The following is a 20,594-nucleotide window of genomic DNA, read 5'->3' on the forward strand; positions in this document are numbered from 1 at the left end:
GTCTATCCGTCATTCCTCCCTTTCTTCTAGGTGTTCTGCAGCGAACATCTTATTCAATACGACTGCATGGCCTGACCCAGCTACAGAGTGTTTAAATCTCTCTGCGGGCCTGCAGTAATTAAAGGGAAGAGGCTTGCAAATACAGGATCATACAGTCTTCCCACATTACATGACCTCTCTGCCAAAGGACAGTCACCCAGACACAGCGGAACCAGCTCTAAAGTGAAATCTGTATCTCCTCCTGGCAAGATCAGTGCGCCGGGAGATCATACTAGAGGAAAGGGAAGAGGTCCCATCTCACCCTAATAAGGGAAATGCCTTGACTCATAAGAGAAATGTTCCTACCACTGTACTATTATCCCTTTCTTCAGCACTTGCATGTTGTAATGTAACGAGCAGCTATGTAGCCTTTCAGCCTGGAGGTCACAACCAGGGGTCAGGGCATTGTGGCTGCCCTGTCCCCTCCCCCCATGTTAGTAAACGGGAGGGGGATCCTGGCTAGCTAGAAGGGGTGGGCCTGAGATATGGAGAAGGCTAAAATGTAGGATATTAGCACTGCTGCAGCAATGACAGGACCAGCTCAGGTAAACTGGTGCAGCTCCCATGGAAATCTATGGGCCAAAGTCAGCAGTGACATAAAAGGTGGTGAGAGGATGCACGTAAGGGATGAAGTAGGGTATCTTGCACCAATCTGGCACTGAGTCAGCGTGCAAAGCCATAACCGCCGCTGCTGCAGTCAGTGGGTCCCAGGCAAGTCTCTCTCCAGCAGCACTCTGGGGTGTTGCACCTTTATTGCAAAAACGCCTGTAACTGGCATGCCAGGGGCCCGGAGGGGAGCGAAGCAGGAAAAGCATCTAACAAGAGGATGTGAGATAAAGTCACCCAGCCTCCTTATCTTACGCCCTCCTGTTACTGCTTTTCCTGCTGCCCCTCCCTCCACCACCCCCTTGGTGTGGAAGTCACACTTGTTTTGCACACCTACGTGCTGAGCGGCTTGCACCCAGCCTGTAACTCTCACCCAAGCTCAACATTCTCAGGGCCCCAATCAGCTGAGTCTGGGAAGGGCCGTGGGAGGCCTTGGATACACCCAAACAGGGACAGTTCTCCTGCACAGGCAGAGAGAGGGTGCAGAGAGACCAGCATGAGCTGGGTGCTGTGGCAGCCTCTGCAGATACCCCCTGGCCGCACGGGGTATCTCCTCATGGCAGGATCAGTGTGCTGGGAGACCACATTGGAGAAAAGGGAAGATCTCCCAGCTCAGCCAGGTAAGGGAAATGGATCGACTGATGAGAGAAATGTTCCTACCCTTCTTCAGCTCTCGTGTGTTACAATTTCAAGTGCATCCATGCATCTTTGCAGACTGGGGGCCATAAACAGGGCTTCCTGGGAGCAAGCAGTGGCAACCCCCACACAAATCAACACACCAGGAGCAGCCTGGCCATCACACTGGAAACAGAAGCCAACGTGGCGAGCGCAGCCAAACAGGGACAGACAAATCCAGCACGGCACAAGGGGGTGCAGAGCCAATTATGGCCTCGGTGAATCAGTGCTAAGGGCTACATGCAAAGATCAAGCACCATGACGCTAGCCCCACGGAATAGTTATACAAGGCCCTTCATCCTAGAGGTGCCCAAAGAACTGGCAGACTGGCAGCTCAGATCTTCTTCCCCCAATTGCAAACCCCACGTGAACAAGCCTTGCACAAGGGACTCTGCAAAGTGAGGGTGGCACCCCTGCCAAACACAGGAGGTGGATTGCATCCACATAGCTGTAGATCGGCACTAGCCCCAGATCCTTCCCCTGCCCCCTGGGGTAATTTGAGGAGGCTGCCACAGCACCCACGCCAGTCTCTCGGCACCCTTTCCCTGCCTATGCAGCACAACCGTCCCTGCTTGGGAGCATCCAGGGCCTGCTACAGCCCTTACTTCGCTGAGCTGATTTAGCCCATAGAAGCTGTATGCAATATGCAGATGTGTCTACATGCAGCACATGCCAGTTCTGACGGGCAGTCAGGACTTCTACAGCTAATGGAGCCGATTTCCTCCCAGTGAGCAGTGCTGGCTGATAGCGCCGCTGTTTATCTGGGAGGCAGATGCTCCCACTGAATACAAAATGGATTGCTCCCGCAGCACCCCTAGTCCCTGCTGGGCTTCTGAGCTCCCCAGGAACAGGCGTGGAGCTTAGGCGCTTCAGAGCTCGTACAATCCGGTGGCTACAACCCCTGCTGAGCTTAGAAGCAGGATGTCTTCGGATAATTAGGACGGCTCCATAATTGGGATAACAGGCTGTCCAGCAGGCTGCTCCAATTAAGCAGCTTCTTCTCTATAGGCAGCCACCTCTGGGGTGGAAAGTGGCAGGTGTTGCAACACTGTGCAACAGTTCAGCCCCAGAAGCGAGCACGAGCCCCACCTGCACTTGGAGCTGGAGAGGTAATGTAGGGAGGTAGAATGTAATTACCCAGCTTGCAGTTTGGCTAGGACTCGAGGGCTAACATCGGGACGGGATTATTAACAACCCTGCACAATCAGAAACGTGGGTTTTAGGAACTTGTCATTAAACTCAGTTTGGGGATTCTGATCTCAACAGGCCTAATGTAGTAAAGGAAAAGGAAAACCCAAGATGTTCTTTCTTGTGTTCACATTCGGGAAGCCTACTCAGGGCTTCAGACATGCTACCTAGACGGAAATCTGCAGGACTTGTGCAGAGCACTGAATCAGGCCTGGTTTTACTGGCATGCCCAGCTCACATTTGCAATCGCCAGAAGTTTCAGTTGTAAACGACTTTGCTAGGGCACCTTTCGCCGCTCCTGACATTTCCTCTGAATCGTGCCTCAGTGTTTTGTTTGCTAGGAAGTGTCAGGGTTAGAACATTCATCACAGAAAGGGAAGACACCCATGTGAAAATAGAGATCTCAAGTTCTCTGTAGTTCAGACCAATCAGGGTAAATATTATACATTCAAAGAATGAAATGGATGCCCCGTGGAGAAGGGTTGATTATAGGATATGGAACCTTGCATCACTAGGTCACTGAATACAGCTTATTGACTGACACTCATTACCATGTCATGTCAGCATAATCAAAACACACTATCCCAGGCAGCACCTTAACAGTTCCCATTCTTGTCAGTCTTGTATGTCTCTGTATAGCTACCCGCTGGTCAATATGTGTCTCCATCAGTTACTTACAAAGGCAGATCCTCCCTCATGGGCAGCGGTAACGGCCCAAATGTTACAGCAGTGTTTTTCAACCTTTTTTTCATTTGCGGACCCCTAAAAACTTTCAAATGGAGATGCCAACCCCTTTGGACATCTTAGACATAGTCTGCGGACCCCAGGGGTACCTGGACCACAGGTTGAAAATCTCTGCGCTATGGCTAATAGCAGTGATCTGATCTTAATAATACCGGTGTGAATGAGAAGTAACTCCACACAAGTAAATGGAGTTACACTAGCGTAACCCTGACGTCAGTGAGCCCATCAGTCCCAGCACAATACCACAGTATCTTTTGATAAGGGATGGTCATTACAAAGCATGAAATTAGGGGAATGATTTTAGGTGCTCATCATAAATGGTTTTACAAAGGACTGCTAGATTGGAGGAGGTTTACTGGCATCCTAGCTGTTGTGAGATCACATAGGGGAGTGAGAATCCGGCCTCTCCCATGGATGGGATCTGCTCCCGGTCAAAGACAATGGCCACATCTCATGTGTACATGCATGTATGGGTATGCGCGTGTGCATGCCCAGCTTCAGCGGGCCCATTTGTATCTCCTAAGCGGGTTTCATCTGACCCCATTTGGCTCTCGCATTAAGTGTAATCCAGGGGTCAGCAACCTTTCAGAAGTGGTGTGTCGAGTCTTCATTTATTCACACTAATTTAAGGTTTCGCGTGCCAGTAATACATGTTAACGTTTTTAGAAGGTCTCTTTCTCTAAGTCTATAATATATAACTAAACTATTGTTGTATGTAAAGTAAATAAGGTTTTTAAAATGTTTAAGAAGCTTCATTTAAAATTAAATTAAAATGCAGAGCCCCCTGGATCGGTGGCCAGGACCCGGGCACTGTGAGTGCCACTGAAAATCAGCTAGCGTGCCGCCTTTGGCACGTGTGCCATAGGTTGCCTACCCCTGGTGTAATCCATGCATGGCTCAGTGAGGCAACCCCCTTTGCTACCCGCTTTCTTGATGGGTACTTCTTGGAGGGCTCTCTGTGGCAGAAGACAGAAGACACAGCCATGATCAATACAGATGAAACCTGTGGGGAAGGAGAGGTGGTTACCTATAGGCACCAACCTCATTGGAGCAGGAACAATAAGTCCCTCTTGCCCAGTAAAAACAATGGGGAGGGAAAGGAGACACATGAGGGCTGGAGGAGATAACGGCAAGGTGGGAGAGACTTCTGGTAGGTCAGTTAGCTTCTCTGAGTGGATTGTGATGGGCCAGATTTCATTATCCCTGATAGCTGAGCATCCAGTCTAACCCTGGCCAGCTCCATGGTGGTGCAGCCTGCCTGAGATGGGTAGGACTGGACCCATCTGTCTCAGGGTCTTTACATCAGTTGACTCCTCCTGAGGTTGTCAGTGATGGTGACCCCATTGTTTACAGCCTTGACTATTGCAGCTCCTTCCCCTACAGCCTCCCCACCTACCAGCTCGCCTGCTGCTACCCATCTTCTCACACGTGACCACACCTCACACATGACCAGTGCCCCATTCCCTCTGCTCCCCCAGCACCAAAACTAACCGTCTTCCAGAATAGCTTTCCTGGGGAGGTAAGCCCTTAGAGCTAAAAAAAAAAAAAAAAAAAAAAAATACACCTAGCAGTGGCTATTCCACAAAGGTAGAGGCAAGATATTGGAAGGGAAGATATAAGAACCAGGATGACAAAGAAAGAAAGAAAGAAGACGAGAAGGAGAGGTAGAGAGGGAGGAAAACAAAGACAGCAACAAACTCAATGGCTGCTCTTGTCGCAGTCAGGAAGCTGGTCCAGGCGCCGTAAGCGGCAGGAGTGTCTGAGGCGGCTGGCTTGCTGACCACAAGAGACTGGCCTTTAGGTTGGCAGCAGCACTGAGGAGTGTGTCTGGGAAACAAAGGGGTCTCCGCAGCAACCCCTCTGGCCATCTGAGTTACAGCACCAACAGGGAGCCCTGTCCATCCTCCCGGCCAGGGAGAGGAGAGCTGTGATGGGGCGAGGGGCGTTTTGGGGGCAGGGCTCTCACAGGCACTGGGCAGGAGAGGGGCAGCTGGATAAAGGAAGGGAGGGGGCTCAGGACTTTCCAAGCTACGTCTAGTTTTCAAGCTGATGGCCCCGATCCAGCACAGAACCAAGTGGGCGGAGCTCTATGGAATTCCCTGCAGGCGCTGGGAACTGCCCAGGCACAGGCCACGCTCTGTGTGTGTCAACTTTGTGGGTCTCCATCCCCACTTCCTGAGGGGATGTCAAACCCCAAGGAGCATCAGTGGCTCTCCTACAGTCGCTGCCCTGTGCTGGCTAGTTCTTACTCCGCGTGGCTTTTTTAACAACCCTACTCCTCTCTTTGCAACCATGGACCTTAATTAACAAATAACTCTATACCAAAAGAAGACATGCACCCCCCTGAAGCCCATCCCCCCTGACGCCTCCGCCCTCCCCCCCGACAGTTCCCCTGGCACAGTGTGTCATCTGGGCTCTGTCAGAAGGTGCTTAGTTTCAGCCAGAGCATTAAGTGTCATGTGACGCACCCATTCATTCAGGTCTTTATACAGGGCAGCTTAGCAGGCTGGAAAGATGCCAGGGTTAAAGGGGACGCTGTCAAGGTCAGGAGGCCCCAGATTGACCCTATCAGATTTAGAGCAGTTTGCAAAGGTCAGGCAGCTCCTGGGGTTCCTGTTTTAGCCCAAATGCTTTGGTGCTGTTATTCTATTGCCCACTCCCCGTCCTCCCTGCTTCCCCCCAGATTATCCTGCAATGGCAAACAAGCCAGCCATGCAGCCAGCCACTGCACACAACCCATCCAGCCACGGGCAACCCTGCAACACCGAGCAACAGTGCACTGATCCCAGGGACACAAGGGCACAGCTGCTCCCAGCCACCTCTGAAAGCCAGCATGGGGAACTTAAAAAGATGCCAGTTTGTGATCCAGCAACCCTACAACAACAAACCAGCGCACATAGCCCTAGCACTCAGGCAGGCAACCCTACAATAACAAACCAACATGTATGTTGAAGGTAAAGGGTGGTTGATAAGGAAACACGTTTCAATGTCAAACTTCCAAAGATTTCTGTGGTGAGGGGGTAAGAGCTTTATAAATTATTGAGACCCCTGGAGATTATCCTGCCAAGCCCAGAGCCTCGTCCTAGGCCACAGGGCCAGGAGCACGCAGCTGGCAGAAGGAAGGAAGCACAGAGAAGGCAGAGGGGATTGATTTTGAGGCCAGTCGGTGCTAGCTCAGCGTCCCATCCTGGACCCTGTACCCTGCGCTGAATCAATGAGAGGCGGCTACTCGCAGCTGAGAGGGGGCAGGAGGGAAGCGCGGGCTCTGCACAATGAGCACTTCCTGCAGGAGGTTTTGCTGCCTAACCGAGGAGGCAACCCACCCTTCGCCAAGACACAGCATGACCCAGAGGGGACTGAGCGGGAGCTGTGAGCCCACAGCACCGTCACAGAAACAGCCCGAAAATGCAACCACATGAACCGCAGGTGGGGCAGCACTCAGATGGGGCTCCCCGCCGTTAACGGTGATGTGCCAGCCCTTGGCAGTCCGCCCCCAGGGAGAGAGGGGGCAGTTCCACTAGGTGCCCTGCACATTGGTTCCTTTTTCCTTCACCATCAGATCAAACAAAAAACCTCAAAGCATGTTTTCTCCATCCCATCCCCCCAAAACTGCTCCAGAATCCCCCATCCCCACCCCGAATCTGCTCAAATACCCCTATCCCCCAAAACTGCTGCAATATCCCTCACCCCTGAAAACAGCTCCAATACCTCCTACCCCCCAAATCTGCTGCAATACGCTCCACCCCTCATCCCCTAAAACTGCTCCCATACCTCCTACCCCCCAAAACTGCTCCAATACCCCTCACCCCTGAAAATGGCTCCAATACCTCCTACCCCCCAAAATTGCTGCAATACCCACTACCCACCACCCCCAAATCTGCTGCAATACGCTCCACCCCTCATCCCCTAAAACTGCTCCAATACCTCCTACCCCTCAAAACTGCTCCAATATCCCCCACCCCCAAATCTGCTCCAATACCTCCCATCACCACCCCCAAAACTGCTCCAATACCCCCCCACCCATCACTCCATGAAACCTCCCTCACTGCCATGCCAATATCCTCACAATGCCCAGATCTTGCCCCCACGTGACTTTCATTACTATCCCTCAGCACCGTCCCTTTGCCCATTGTCCTCTGCACCCCCTACTGCTCCTGCCCTGTCCTTCTCCAGTGCCCACACCCTGTGGAAGCTGCCCTGGGTAACGAGGGCATGGACGTGTTCCTACACAAATCAATGGGCCAGGGGTTGGCCAGGGACTTTGCTGGGTGGCAGAGTGGCTGCAGTGGTTACGGGGTGACACTGCTTCATGAGTTTTCTGTTGCTGTGTCCCTTGGAAATGGGTGGGATACACGGTGCCTGGAGCCAAGGGGCATCTCCAAGCCCTACTCCAGTCCTGGGGACAGGTTCTCCCGATGCACTCACCACCACCGCATACAGCCGTGCAGGAGATGTGTCTCAGGGATGCTCTGCCCTAGGGGATTCCTACACCTTTGTCTTGTCAATGTTGGATTCAAAGCACTTGGACCAGCCCCCACCCCTACTCCCGGTGTGATTCCAGCTAGTGCTTTCTTCTCGGATGTCCCATCACACACCTTCCACCCCACGGTGCCGCAAGCTCAGGGCTCCCACAAGCAGGCAAGCCACTGTTGTGCAGCTTCAAGCCTCACAGCTGCTGCTTATTGCTGGGAGTCGGGGAATCTCCCCCATCCTCTGCTGCGAGGCAGAGAAACTGCAGAAGCCAGAGGAACTGCCAAAGCCTGTGCTCGTGAGAAATGAAGAACGGCCACAGGCACCTGCTGCTTGCCGGGGGTGACCGTACGCTTCCAGCCGTGATGGGGATAGCTGCAAAGCACACGGGAGGGCGCTGCTCAGTCCAGAGCTGCTCTGTGCTCACGTCTATGGCTTGCAGTACACGGATAACCCCTTCTCAGCCAGAGAAAGGAGACCTGGGGTGGGGTGGCATTGGAGACTCCCCACAGACCTCCCTGGTCTGGAGCATTTGAGGGGCTGTAGGTCTCTGCAGCTCTCCACGTCTGGCTCAGCTCTGTTAGAGAAGTGGAGTCACGGAGTTTACGGATGAACTTGGCCCCGGAGGTGGCATTCCTTGCTGCAATGCTGGCTAAGCAGTGATGATAGATCAGTGTGATTGGGGGCTCCAGATAAGAATTTCCTTGGAGGAAGCGGGAAGGCGCTCCCGCTCAGGAGCGAGAGGGAGGAGCAGAGGGCAAGGCACAGCTGCTCAGAGCCAGCTCACATCCAGCCAGCAGACGACCTGGCTTTCAGAGAGGATATCCCGGAGCAGAGCGGCAATGCAGTCAATGGGAATCTTGCAGTGGATCACTATAATTTTATTCACAATCAGTGGAACCAGCCCTGTTGGCAATCCCTTCTTGCTTATTAGAGGTCAGCCTTTTTGGGCCAAAACCAAAGCCCTGGCTCCAAACACCTCCAGTCTCAGAGCAGTGTCCCAACACCAGACTGGAATTCCTCGTTACCATAGGCCAGATCAAAACTCTGAACCCAGCACCCACGAGCTTTGGGGTGCTGGAACCCTGCAGTGGAACTGTCTCAACTGCGTGGCTTGATCCAACCCCTAGATGAAACTGCTCAGCGGGGATTATCTGGGAAGTGGCGTGACACAGGGGACAAGGCATTCGGCTGACTATGTGACTGGGGTGAGACACTTATCTGTACCAGAGAGCTAACGCTACCTACCTCACTTAGGGTACGTCTATACCCAGCCGCTAGTTCGGCGGCTGGCAATCGAACTTCTGGGTTCGACTTATCGCGTCTTGTCTGGACGCGATAAGTCGAACCCGGAAGTGCTCGCCGTCGACTGCGGTACTCCAGCTCGGCGAGAGGAGTACCGCGGAGTCGACGGGGGAGCCTGCCTGCCGCGTGTGGACCGAGGTAAGTTCGAACTAAGGTACTTCGAACTTCAGCTACGTTATTCACGTAGCTGAAGTTGCGTACCTTAGTTCGATTTGGGGGTTTAGTGTAGACCAAGCCTTAGAGATCTGGGGATGGAAAGAGCTAGATATTATTTCTACTCTGTGACTTAACCTTCAAGGGCCATTTATCCAGAGAGCTGCCGATGGCACGAGATACACACGTGGCTGTAAAGACCAAGGCAGGCACTGCTAGAATGGCCCAAATGACAGTGCTTTCCACTCATCCGCAAACTTCCATCCAACATCACTTTCCTTATCCAAAGTGTCATGACTGGGGCTTGGGAAGTCAGGCCTAGTGGTAGGGTTGCCAACTTTCTAATCGCACAAAACTAAAACCCTTGCTCCATCCCTTCTCCAAGGCCCCACCCCTGTGCTGAGGCCCCGCCCCCGCTCATTCTATCCACCCTCCCTCTGTCGCTCACTCTCCCCAACCCTCACCCACTTGCTCATTTTCACTGGGCTGTCTCAGGGGGCTGGAGTACGGTAGGGGCTGAGGGCTCTAGTTGGGGGTGCAGGCTCTCGGGTTGGGCCAGAAATGAGGAGTTCATAGTGCGGGAGGGGGGTCCAGGCTGAGGCAATGGGTTGGGATGTGAGAGGGGGCTCCAGCTCAGGGTACGGGCTCTGGGGTGGGGCCAGAGATAAAGGGTCTGGGGTGCAGGAGGGGGCTCCAGGCTGGGTATGGAGCTGAGGGATTCAGAGTACGGGAGGGGGCTCCAGGCTGAGGCTGCGGGTTAGGCTGTCTGAGGGGGTAAAGGATTTGGGCTGCAGGTGCATGTTCCAGGATGGGGCCAGAAATAAGGGGTTCAGGGTGTGGGAGGGGGCTCCAGGATGGGGCAGAGAGTTGGGGTGCATGCTCCGGGAGGGAGTTTGGGTGTGGAAGGGGTGTTCTGAGCTGAGAGAGAGGGTGCAGGGGGGTTGCAGGCTCCAGGAGGGAGTTTGGGTGTAGGAGGGGGCTCAGGAGGGAGTGCAGGGTACAGGCTCCAGGAGGAAGTTTGGGTGTGGGAGCGGGTTCCAAGCTGGGGCGGGGGGTTGAGGTGCAGGAGGGGGTGTGGGGTGCAAGCTCCAGGAGGGTGCGGAAAGGAGCTCAGGGCTTGGGAGGAGGGGTGAGGTGTGGGCAGCAGACTCCGGGTGGCGCTTACCTCAGGGGGCTCCCCAGAAACTGTGACATGTCCCTTGGCTCCTAGGCGGAGTCGCAGCCAGAAGGCTCTGTGCGCTGCCTCTGCCCACAGGCGCTGCCCCTGCAGCTCCCATTGGCTGCGGTTCTCGGCCAATGGGAGCTGTGGAGTCAGCGCTCAGGGCAGGGCAGGGGCAGCGCACAGAGCCCCCATGGCTGTCCCTCCACCTAGGAGCCAACATGTTGCCACTTCCAGGGAGCCGCGCAGAGCCGTGTAGGGAGGCTGCCACCTTGGCGCCAACCGGACTTTTTACGGCCTGGTCAGCAGTGCTTAGCAAACAAAATCTTCCTGGAGTTTACCCCAGATACCAGTCAACAACCTCCCATCCTGGCACCAAAGCAGAGCTACGGCATTCTTTGAGGACAACTCTCTATGGAATATCCATCGGACACTTAATCTAATAAGAATCCTTCTTGCAGTGATTATGATCTGTAGATCTCAAAGCACTTTACAAAGAGGAGCAAGTACCATTCTATCCATGGTACAGATGAGGCACGGAGCCAGGAAATGACTTACTTCCACAGTGCCGGGGCTGAGAGGAGAGCCCAGGAATCCTGACTCCTAGGCCAATGCCCCTCTTCCTCGGGTCACAAAACACCCCAGAACTTAAATATCAGGAAGTCAAAGGCACATTCAAAATCCAGAACAGCCCCTTTCTTCCCTCCCGCATCCAGGCACGGAGTTGCCACCTTGGATTTCTTTGTCCGAACAGAACCTGTGTTTGCATGGTCCCAGTCTAGTGGCTGAGCCACATAAAAGGTCGATGAGTCTGTTCCCGCCTCTTAGCTCAAGCCATAGCTATACATGCTTTTAGATCCAAGCTTTCCGAGCCATCCGGGGACATCATTACCAGAAAATCCTAACAAGCCACAAAATGGCCCTAACCCACCCTGGCTCAGCTCATCTCTCTCCCTCCAAAAAGCCTCAGAACTTTAAGATGCAGCAATTGTCAAATGACAGACTAAGATCTTGCTGATTGTAGAAATCATTTATTCGTAAGAGGGTGAGAGGGGGACAAGAGAGAGAATGCTGAGCTCCTTGTAAAGCATGTAAAGACGACAGATTGCGATTTCCATCACTCCTGTGTTATTTCACTGTCCGGGGACCAGCATAACTGGGAAGTAATCAGCCTCTTCAGGTGTAAAAACTCTTGTCTTGAAAAATAATTTCCACTTTCCTTTAATTTTAAATAAATCAGTTTCCTCCCGCAGCCTCTGTTCTCTCAGCCCTGCACCAAAGCTGCAGTAAAAGTCTCCCAAAAGAAGCTGAGGCCGAGATGCTCCCAAGGATCAAGAGGGAAAAAAAAGAAAATAAAAGTTCTGCTTTTTAGACGATTTCAGAGAAACTGTTTCCCGTTGTGCATTGATTAGTGGCTGCTCTGTGCCTTTGCATTGTCTGATACTTAACAGGAATGATCAGAACGCCAAAGGAAAACAGACATCTTTTCAATCTCCAAGACAAGGAACTAAAAGTCCATAATTGTGTACACTGCGGAATTTCGGTCTGTCCGTCACTTCTGAAAACGCAGCAATCTGTCGCACAGTTTATTAACCTAGATGTCTATCTATCAAGGTGTCTGTAATGTGCTCGGTCCTATGGCATAAAATACAGCAATTCTCAGAATCATTGCTGTCCTAGAATGGACTGGTTTCTCATCCTTCCATTGGCTAGGAGCATTCCCTGTGGGACATGCAGGGGGTCCTTATTAGGGGAAGGGAAAATTGTGCAGGCCATGCGTGTGATTTTAGCTTCTTCTATTGGTTGAGAACAAGCCTTTGCAAAGGTTGTAGGTAGTTCCACTACCAAGGACCCTTTGGCAAAAATTTCCATCTCCCACTCCTGAGACTATCACCCTGTCCTCCATCCACTGTAATGTCCCCACGCATCCGGAGGGTTGCACAGATATGGTCTCTGCATTAATGAATCCCTAGTCCACTGAGGGCTCTGTATTGGAGGACTGAGATTTTAAGGTGAATCCAAAACTCTACAGAGCCTGTAATGTGAGCATGATGTGCCTTCGTCAGGAGACAAGCTACAGCACATGGGACCAGCGCAGGATAACAGGAGAGCACATTCCAGCCTGAATGAGTTTTATCCAGTTCAGGAATGGAAAGGCTACTACTTTATTGAAAGGACATATCCAAAAGGCCCAATAACACATGCCCACCATGCTGCAAACCTAACAGAGATGATGGGATGTTCACTTTGTAGCCTAAAATGGGCATTCATTTCCCCTATAAAAAGACTAATCGGAACTAAGGCAAAGCTGTTAAATCAAGGCCTCAAAAGAAGGAACTGAACCCATGATAAAGGTTGCAACTAAAATCACTTCATCTCTGTACCCCAATACCTGAGCATGCAACCTACATTGGTTTCAAAGGAAGCTGCACTTTCATGCCCCAGGGAAAACTCTGGCTCTTGGTGATGAAGTTTCAAAGCAGCTGTTAACAGCTCTGCAGCTCACAGCTCAGCTTCCAAACGTCCAACTTGTATGGCAAAAATAAAAGCTGGAATTACAATGCTTCTCTCCCACATTCTTTCCCAGGTGAGGAAGGCAAAATAAAACTTAGCTATGACTTCTAATTACAAATACCAGTCAGTCTAAACAAAGAGAGGTTCCGAGGAACAGAGCAAAGCAACCTGCATGAACCCGACGCTGCTGGGTCCGTTACAACGTTGACCTGAAGACCAAGAGGGATCTGAATTTTGTAGAACTTGTGAAACTGTTTCTTATTGTTTGACAGCAGTCGATTTAACTGGATTACAGCTCAACACACAGACTCCCAGCAGGGAAAAGACACCGATTGCTCCCTGTCAGTTTTTCGTTTTGCCCTGGCTGGTTCCATTCTCCTCCAACCCCATCTTAGAAGCAAGACAGATCCAGAGAAGGATGCAACTGACAATTCTAAAGGTATCATGGCTAAACGTCTCTTCGTCTCTTCGTATTCACTGTTCCATGAAAACCTCAGTGGTGCGTGCATCTAGCCAATATCCTCCAAATGAACAACCCCCACTGCCGATTCTACAGGAGCCTTCCAGAGCTGCAACGGTAGCAATGATAAGGTACCTCTAGCCATTCTGAGCCAGGGGCAATCAACTCTGGTGCCCTCTCTTCATAGGCACATTTTCTGTGAAGACCCCAGCTCTGTCTCAGCCCTCCCATAAATGGGTGGATAAACATTTGGAATTTCAAGACAGACCTTGTGTCCATTTAACACACAGTGGGGTAATATTAACGATTCCCCTAGGCTGAGTCAAGGAGATCATTCGTCTTGAGGGTTTTCAATCTTCAGGCTCGCAGTCAGAATACTGACTTAATAAGTCTTCAGACTGTAAGCTGTCTCCTAAATCTTAAAGGCTTTAGGGTGAGCTCTGTGGATATTTGTGCAATGTACAGCACTGAGCACATTGTTGATTCCTGGCAAATCATCATTGCCATTAGCCAGGAACGCCACCAGCTTTTCTGCCACCCTAGGTGGCGGAAGGTCCCGCCCCAAAATGCCGCCCCCCACAGAGGCGGTGGAAAGTCCTGCCGCCGAAATACCACCGCGGTCGCCGCCCCCCAAATTGTAGCGCCCTAGGCGACCACCTAGGTCGCCTAATGGGTTGCGCTGGCTCTGCCATTAGCTGGACTAGAATTTCGTCACAATTCAAGAGGGTCTCCTGCCCTTGGGTCATTGCCTGGAGCGCCTATTACTCATTCCCAGATTCCATGGGTTGGTCTTCTTAAACAGCCGTTATGTGACACAAATCATCTTCCAGATGCAGAGGGAAACATCACAAGAGACTCTGACAATTCCCCAAGTGATTTCATTATATTGGCTGTGGTTTATTTCTACTTATTCAATACACAGTGTGTCTATTGCCTTGAAACTTGTGCAGATCACAGATTAAGATAAAACAAAACATCAATTACAACTCAGGCATGGAAGGAGACCACAGAGCCTTGATTTCACTGGGCTAGATTGTGGTTGAAAAGATGAACCATGTACCATGCGTCTGAAGACTAAACAGGTTAAGGTCTGACAGACCACCTGACGAGGGAATTTTATAGACAGATCTCCTCCACAATGCTCTTCTGAGGGCTGTCAGCACAGCCTCTCTGCTGATCTCAGCCGCTGCAGTAGTGTACAGGGACATGTATGGTCTCTAAGGAAGCCAGCTCCTAAATTACAAAAGGTTTGGGAGATCAAATGCAGCACATTGAATTGCACGTGGGAGCAGACAGGACGCCATCATAGTGCATGGCCAGCAGCAGTAACATGCTTGCACAGCCCTTCTCCACCAAGCAGCTGGCCATTCTTCTCCACCTAAAGTCTCCAAGCAGTCGCCAAGAGTCGCCCTGAGTAAACAGCACTGCAATAGTCTAGTCAGGAAGTGACATAGATATGGATGACAGTAGCATCGGCAAGGGAAATCAATAGCCACTCAGCTAAAAACACTGGGGGGGAGTGGAGGGGGAGGAGTGTGAGAGTGAGCGAGTCAAAGGCCTAGGTCTCTAGTCCCAGCTCCCCCAGGATGAATGGATAGGAGCAGGGAGATTATCTAGTAACCATGTCTATTGTCTGCAACGCGTGGATTTATTGTATCACCTCTGCTGCTGTATCTGTGCATCCAAGAGTTGCTCAGGGGCCAATAAATACCCTGTTGTGCTTTCCAACCCAGAGGTTTATCGTACTAGTAACAACCCCCCAGAAGAGACATTTTCCATCAAAACATGCAGGCCCCACTCAAGTCAATGGCAAAACTCCCACAAGCTTCAAGGGGTGGTCAGGATTTCACCTGAAAAGCAAAGGAAGCTGCAATCAGCAATGCCACCATCTTGGGGTGAAACCGTACCCTAACACGAACAGCCACAAACATGCTATGTGCCCAGACTGCCAACCTCCTCAGTAGAGGGGAAACACCCTCCGGTCGGAGCAGTCACAACCCTCCTCCACTCCTCCAGTGCCAGCACCACTAGGGTCTTATCTGGCTGGCACCTCATCCAGCACCAGGACTGCCCAGCTGGGAGCTGATGAGATGGAAACACAGACCTGAGCACCAACCACATCATGAGGGCAGAGGGGCCCCAAGCACCAGGCACGACGCAGTTCCATGGGATATGCCTCCAGATCTGCTGCCAGTTGCCACAGCAACTCGAGTGCCCCTCTGTGTCCCACCGCAAGGCATGGAAAGTTGCTCCCTATTTATTTTACTGGTGGTCGCTATGGAAATAAGTAGACGTGCAAATGTCAGACTACCCAGGCGCTTGTTGGAAATCCACTTATCTCCACGGCCACTTGGAATATCCAGATCCGGGGTGGTTATGGAGATAAGGCAACTTAAAATGTCCATCAGAATATGCAAAGACTCCACTTGCCCTGTGGACAACTAACGGCTTCTCTTCTTTCCCTCCGCACTCCATAGAGACGTGCTCCAGGGGCCACGAAGTGGAGGGAAGGACTGGTCAAGCCCCCCTCCACCAAGCATATCAAGAGGCTGCCCACCACCTGCGTGCCCCCTGCGATCCCACAGATGCCGGTGGCTTGGCAGGCTCACCACTCCTGATGTCGTCAATGTGCAGCTCATTCCTCGCCCCCCTCCCCCCCCCCCGCCGCCCCTCGGCTGCCAAAGCTGCTGCGCTCGCTGCCCAAATCCTAAAGCAACTGTAACTAAAACCTACCAGATTGAGACTCAGGAAGGCAATCGCCTGTTTTTTTCACCCCTCTCCCTCAAAATGGGATTGAACAGATCTGTGTGTACGGGCTGGTCTCACAGCCAACGGGCAGCAGCATCTGCCATTCAAGTACCACGGCATGGCTCTCTGCAGGGAGCATTTCATTTCTCTCCCACCTTTGTTGGCTGGTACTGCCTTCCTAATGCTGTCCTTCTCCTTTGTTTGGGGGACTCTCAAAGGCTGTTGTAAAAGGAACCCCTGTAACCTAGAGATGGACAGATAAACCCAACACACTGGAGGCAGACGGGGACAGCCATTTTTCCCCCTTATTCAAATATTTTGCATGTCAATTTGAAGGTGGTTGGGAGGGCCGGACTGGCAATGAAAGATCAATCAAAGCATGGGCAGCAGTAGTGCCATCTTCTCCCACACAAGTGCCTCTTCAACATGTCTCAGCCCTGCCCTCCATAGAGCAGCTGAGTCTCTATGGCCCATTCGGTCCTCAGTCTCTCTGCAAAGAAGGTTGCCAAATAGAATTTGTGACCGGTGATCCACAGATCAGACTAGATGATCTAATGGTGTCTTTTGGCCTTGAAGTCTATGGTTCTATGGTGATTCATGCAACATGGACACCTGCCCAGAGGAAAGTGCACTGAGACCTAGCACAGTTAGCTACAGACGTCAGCAGATACCAACTCCTGCCATGCAACTGGGCTATAACCTTTTGTAACCCTGATCCACGCCATATGATTGGGACCAGGTTAATACTGACCAGCCGCTTCCCAGCACTCTTTTCCTCTGACACCTGGCATCAGAGGAGAACCGTATGTATCTCTAGCAAAAATGGAGCAAAGGAAGTCACCTGAATCCCTCAGACCGGAGGGGAATCTGGCAGAGAGCTGAAAGAGCTGCTAGCAGAACTTCCAAACTTTCCTACAAGCCAGAAGTACAGCAGAGCAAACTGAGAGGGCCCTCCATACTGTTACCTGTGGCAGGCCCAAAGGCTATTGACAAATCATTCCATTCCAAAGACCGCAAACTGGTGCACAAAGCTATCCAAAGCATTTCAACTACATTGTGATCTACGTGACAGTTCCCTTGGGGAAGGCACATTTTTGTTACAAGAAAGCAGCTGCCAGGTGAGACCAACGATCATGACGTTACATACTTGGGTGTTAGAGCTAAGCCATGGGAATCTGAACAGTTAACCAATGGACTTATTAAAGCCTGAATTGTTTGGGGGTATAACTGATAACCAGTTCACAGCGAGATCGACTGGCAAGAGAGACACTTTTGGAAGTTAAAAAAAAAAAGTTGTCGCAGATGCATCACTATGGAAATATTTTGCGATAAACAACGTGTAAGGTCTCAGTCAATCCAGGCTCACAGAAATGGGGGCTGTCTTTCTGTAACAGGAAAGATTACCTCTTATTAGAGGACTAGTACTCAATTTTCTTAGCAACGTAATACCCCATTGTAAATCAGTTTGCTCACCACAGGCTTCCAGATGAGTTAGTACCAGAGATTGGCCAACAATTCACAAAAGGCTCATTTTTGCAATTCTCTGAAATATTAGTTCAAGCACCTTATGCCAAGCCCGTGCGATGTATCATCAAACAGGCTGGCCAAACAGCCAGCGCAAATAGCAAAGAGCATGCTAGAAAGAAAAAGGCCTGGCTGATTCAAGGGATTCATGTTTAGCATCCGAAGTATATCACAACCCACCACACAGTGCTTGGTTAGGATCAGAGGCATGTGGGCAGGGCAGAATCCTTAGTGCCCATATCTAATAGGCTCTGAAGGAGTTATAAAATAACTTGATCGTGGGAACCAGAACAGAAGAAATACTACGACAAAGAATGCCAAATGGCTGCCCCCACTATATGCTGGAGAGTGTTAGAAAGGGGTTGGCAAGCTGCCACGGTAACAGCTAGACCAGTCACATCACGGTGATGTGCCATAGCTACCCCTTAGCACCGGACCCACAAGAGCTACAGAAGACATCTTGACAAAACTAAGGCGGGCAGCAGTGGACACCCAGGATGCTCTCTGACAGTGCTGACAGGTGTAGCACATGCCAACCCCTGTCCCTGACCATGACAAGCACCAAGAGCAGCCAACTGGGGCTCCAGATGACAGAACCCTCCCCAATGCTGACCAGGCCGCTGCAGAAGGAATTGCTCTGACAAGAAGTGGCCATGCGACGGGTTCCGAGATGGTGGCTACTGACAGATGTCTAATGAGAGACAGCAAAATCCTACCTCCTCTCAGGAGGGTGCGGGTCGTCTCCATCCCACCCGTGTCTACCTGGGTGGTTTGCGACTGGGCTGTTTTAGTGTGTGGTTGCCAGTTTTGGTTGATGTGTTTTATTTGGGCTTGATTTTTAAGGAGAGAAAGGTGAAGATTTAACAGTAGCCCCTGGAATCGGTGGATACTGACCTCTGCCATGTGACCTTTGTAATCCTGACCCGGACCACGTGACTAGGGCCGGGAAATAACGATCGGTCTCTGTCACACCTTCGTTCCACTAACTGCGCATAGCCCAAACAGCCCGGCCAGTGAGCCCCATGGTGCAGGGATTCTGCGACGGAAACAACACCAGCCAACAAACAGAAGTGGCTAGTGAGCTGGCTCGGCGGAAGCCACCTTTGGAATAACGAGCGTGTTTCACCAACACGAGACAACGGGCAGCCTGAGCGTGGTGAAGGCACGGCCAGCGTTCCACACCTGGCTCCTCTCCAAAGGGCTCCGAGTCTGATTGGGTTAGGTTCTTTGTCTCCAGGCTAAGACGGGCTAGAAGCAGGCAGCCTGGCAGCAGGGGTGGGGTGCCTTGCCTTGCGCTGCAGTTACCTTCTCTGGCCAGCTCAGGAGTAACATCCTAAGGCTCTGGAGAGAGCTTTACCCTGCCCTCTACAGCCAGGTATAATGTGGGGACCTTGCCATGTGAGGGGGGGCAGAGGAGAGGGATCCTGGGACTCCCAGAGAGTCTCTGGAAGACTCACAAAGAAAATTGACAATCACCCACCCTGGGATCAACCTTGAAGCATTTTGCTCTCTATACAAGCCCTGGAAGCTGGGTCTTGGAGACCCCCAACGCTCCCCATTAACATGTCAATCTGCTCTTTTGTGCAGCAATAGCCAGAGAGCCCAATGCACATTCTGCTGCAAAACACTCAGACAATGAAACCCTCCCTCCACTCTCAGTGGACTTTCAGCCCGACCACCCCGCTTCCTGAGAGGGAGAGAGAGCACGCTACACAAAACCGTTCTCCTGAGCTTTCCCTGCACTCTGTGCCACTTGTCATCTGAGCAACCCTGTGGCCTTTAGTTGCCAAGGTTCCAGAGCTGTTCCAGAATCGGAGTTAGCTCAGCTTCTGCCCTGGAGCAAGGAATCTGAAACGCTGCCACTGGAAACGAAAGAGAGCATCCATCATTTCTCTTGCCAGGAATATATCCAGCCCAAAACGAAATACTGCCTGCGAAACAGCGCACAACAAAAGCCCTCAATTTCATCAGCAATGCAGAGCCAGCTCCTCGCCTATCGGTCATTTCCACGAAGGTCTCGATTGTCTGCATTTAGAGAAAGAATTAAACATCACCAATGCAACCTAAACAAAAACGAGCAGCTAAGTTTGGCCGGGCTGCGGGAAACAAGGCTCTCCAGGGGACGGGCCCAGCTCTAAGTCGTGATCGCTGCAGGGCCCCTGGCCACACTGTACGCCACACCCATGATGCATCAAAAGTCAAAGGCTGCCGAAGGTGGCGGAGCTAGGGCTTGCGGGAATGACAGCTCGCTCTCCCCATCCCCTGTGCAAAAATAAAATCCAGCTGTACCCATCCACAAGCCCCACCTGGGGAGCAGCCTCCAGGAAACTATGAGTGTCCTGCTACCAGCCAGTGGAGCATCATTTAATAACCTCCCCAGGGAAACAGACTTTTAGGGCCTGTCTCAACACCATCCATAGGCCAAAGGCAAATGGTGAGGATACCCCAGACACAGCCCCAGACCCAATACAGACAAGCCAACCAAAATGTCAACAGAAGGCTCTCTTTCCATGGGGCACACAACCATATGCAGTGGCCACGTGCCCCCACAATGCCTGATTGAAACGCCCAGGCTCCAAGGGAATACCGCACAGTCTGCCTGCTGATAAGCTAGCAGCTAGCCTGCCTTAAGAAAACCCCTGGCCCAAATGCTGCAAGTCTGACTCACTTGCCTCTCAGTCCCTTATCTATCTGCTTGGGTGTTTACATGGCTCCATCGCCATGGTATGAGGCAAGAGCAGCGGTGGGCAAACGACGGCACGGGGGCTGCATCCAGCCCTTCAGACGTTTTAATCTGGCCCTCAAGCTCCTGCTGGGGAGCGGGGTCCGGGGCTTACCCCGCTCCGCCCAGCTCCCAGAAGCAGCGGCATGACCCCCCTCCGGCTCCTATGCGTAGGGGCTCCAGATGCTGCAACCGCGGCCAATGGGAGCTGCAGAGGCGGCACCTGTGGACGGGGCAGTGTGCAGAGTCGCCTGGCTGTGCCTCTGCATAGAAGCCAGAGGGGGGGA

At 51.9% G+C, this 20,594-nt stretch overlaps 1 protein-coding gene across 15 annotated transcripts in view; it reads right to left on the bottom strand.

The window, feature by feature from the left end:
• The window catches only part of CXXC5 (CXXC finger protein 5), a 136,045-nt gene that overhangs the window by 16,786 nt on the left and 98,665 nt on the right, over positions 1-20,594 (bottom strand). Inside the window, exon 1 of one of the 15 annotated variants that reach the window (XM_024107112.3) lies at positions 4,127-4,308. The exons of the other annotated variants lie outside the window; for them this stretch is intronic. The gene's annotated coding sequence lies outside the window, so the exon portion shown is untranslated. Of the gene's footprint in view, positions 1-4,126; positions 4,309-20,594 lie in introns of those variants that run through there. 15 annotated transcript variants of the gene reach the window in all.

The sequence above is a fragment of the Chrysemys picta genome, chromosome 8 (genome assembly GCF_011386835.1).
Source record: "Chrysemys picta bellii isolate R12L10 chromosome 8, ASM1138683v2, whole genome shotgun sequence".
NCBI lineage: Eukaryota > Metazoa > Chordata > Testudines > Emydidae > Chrysemys > Chrysemys picta.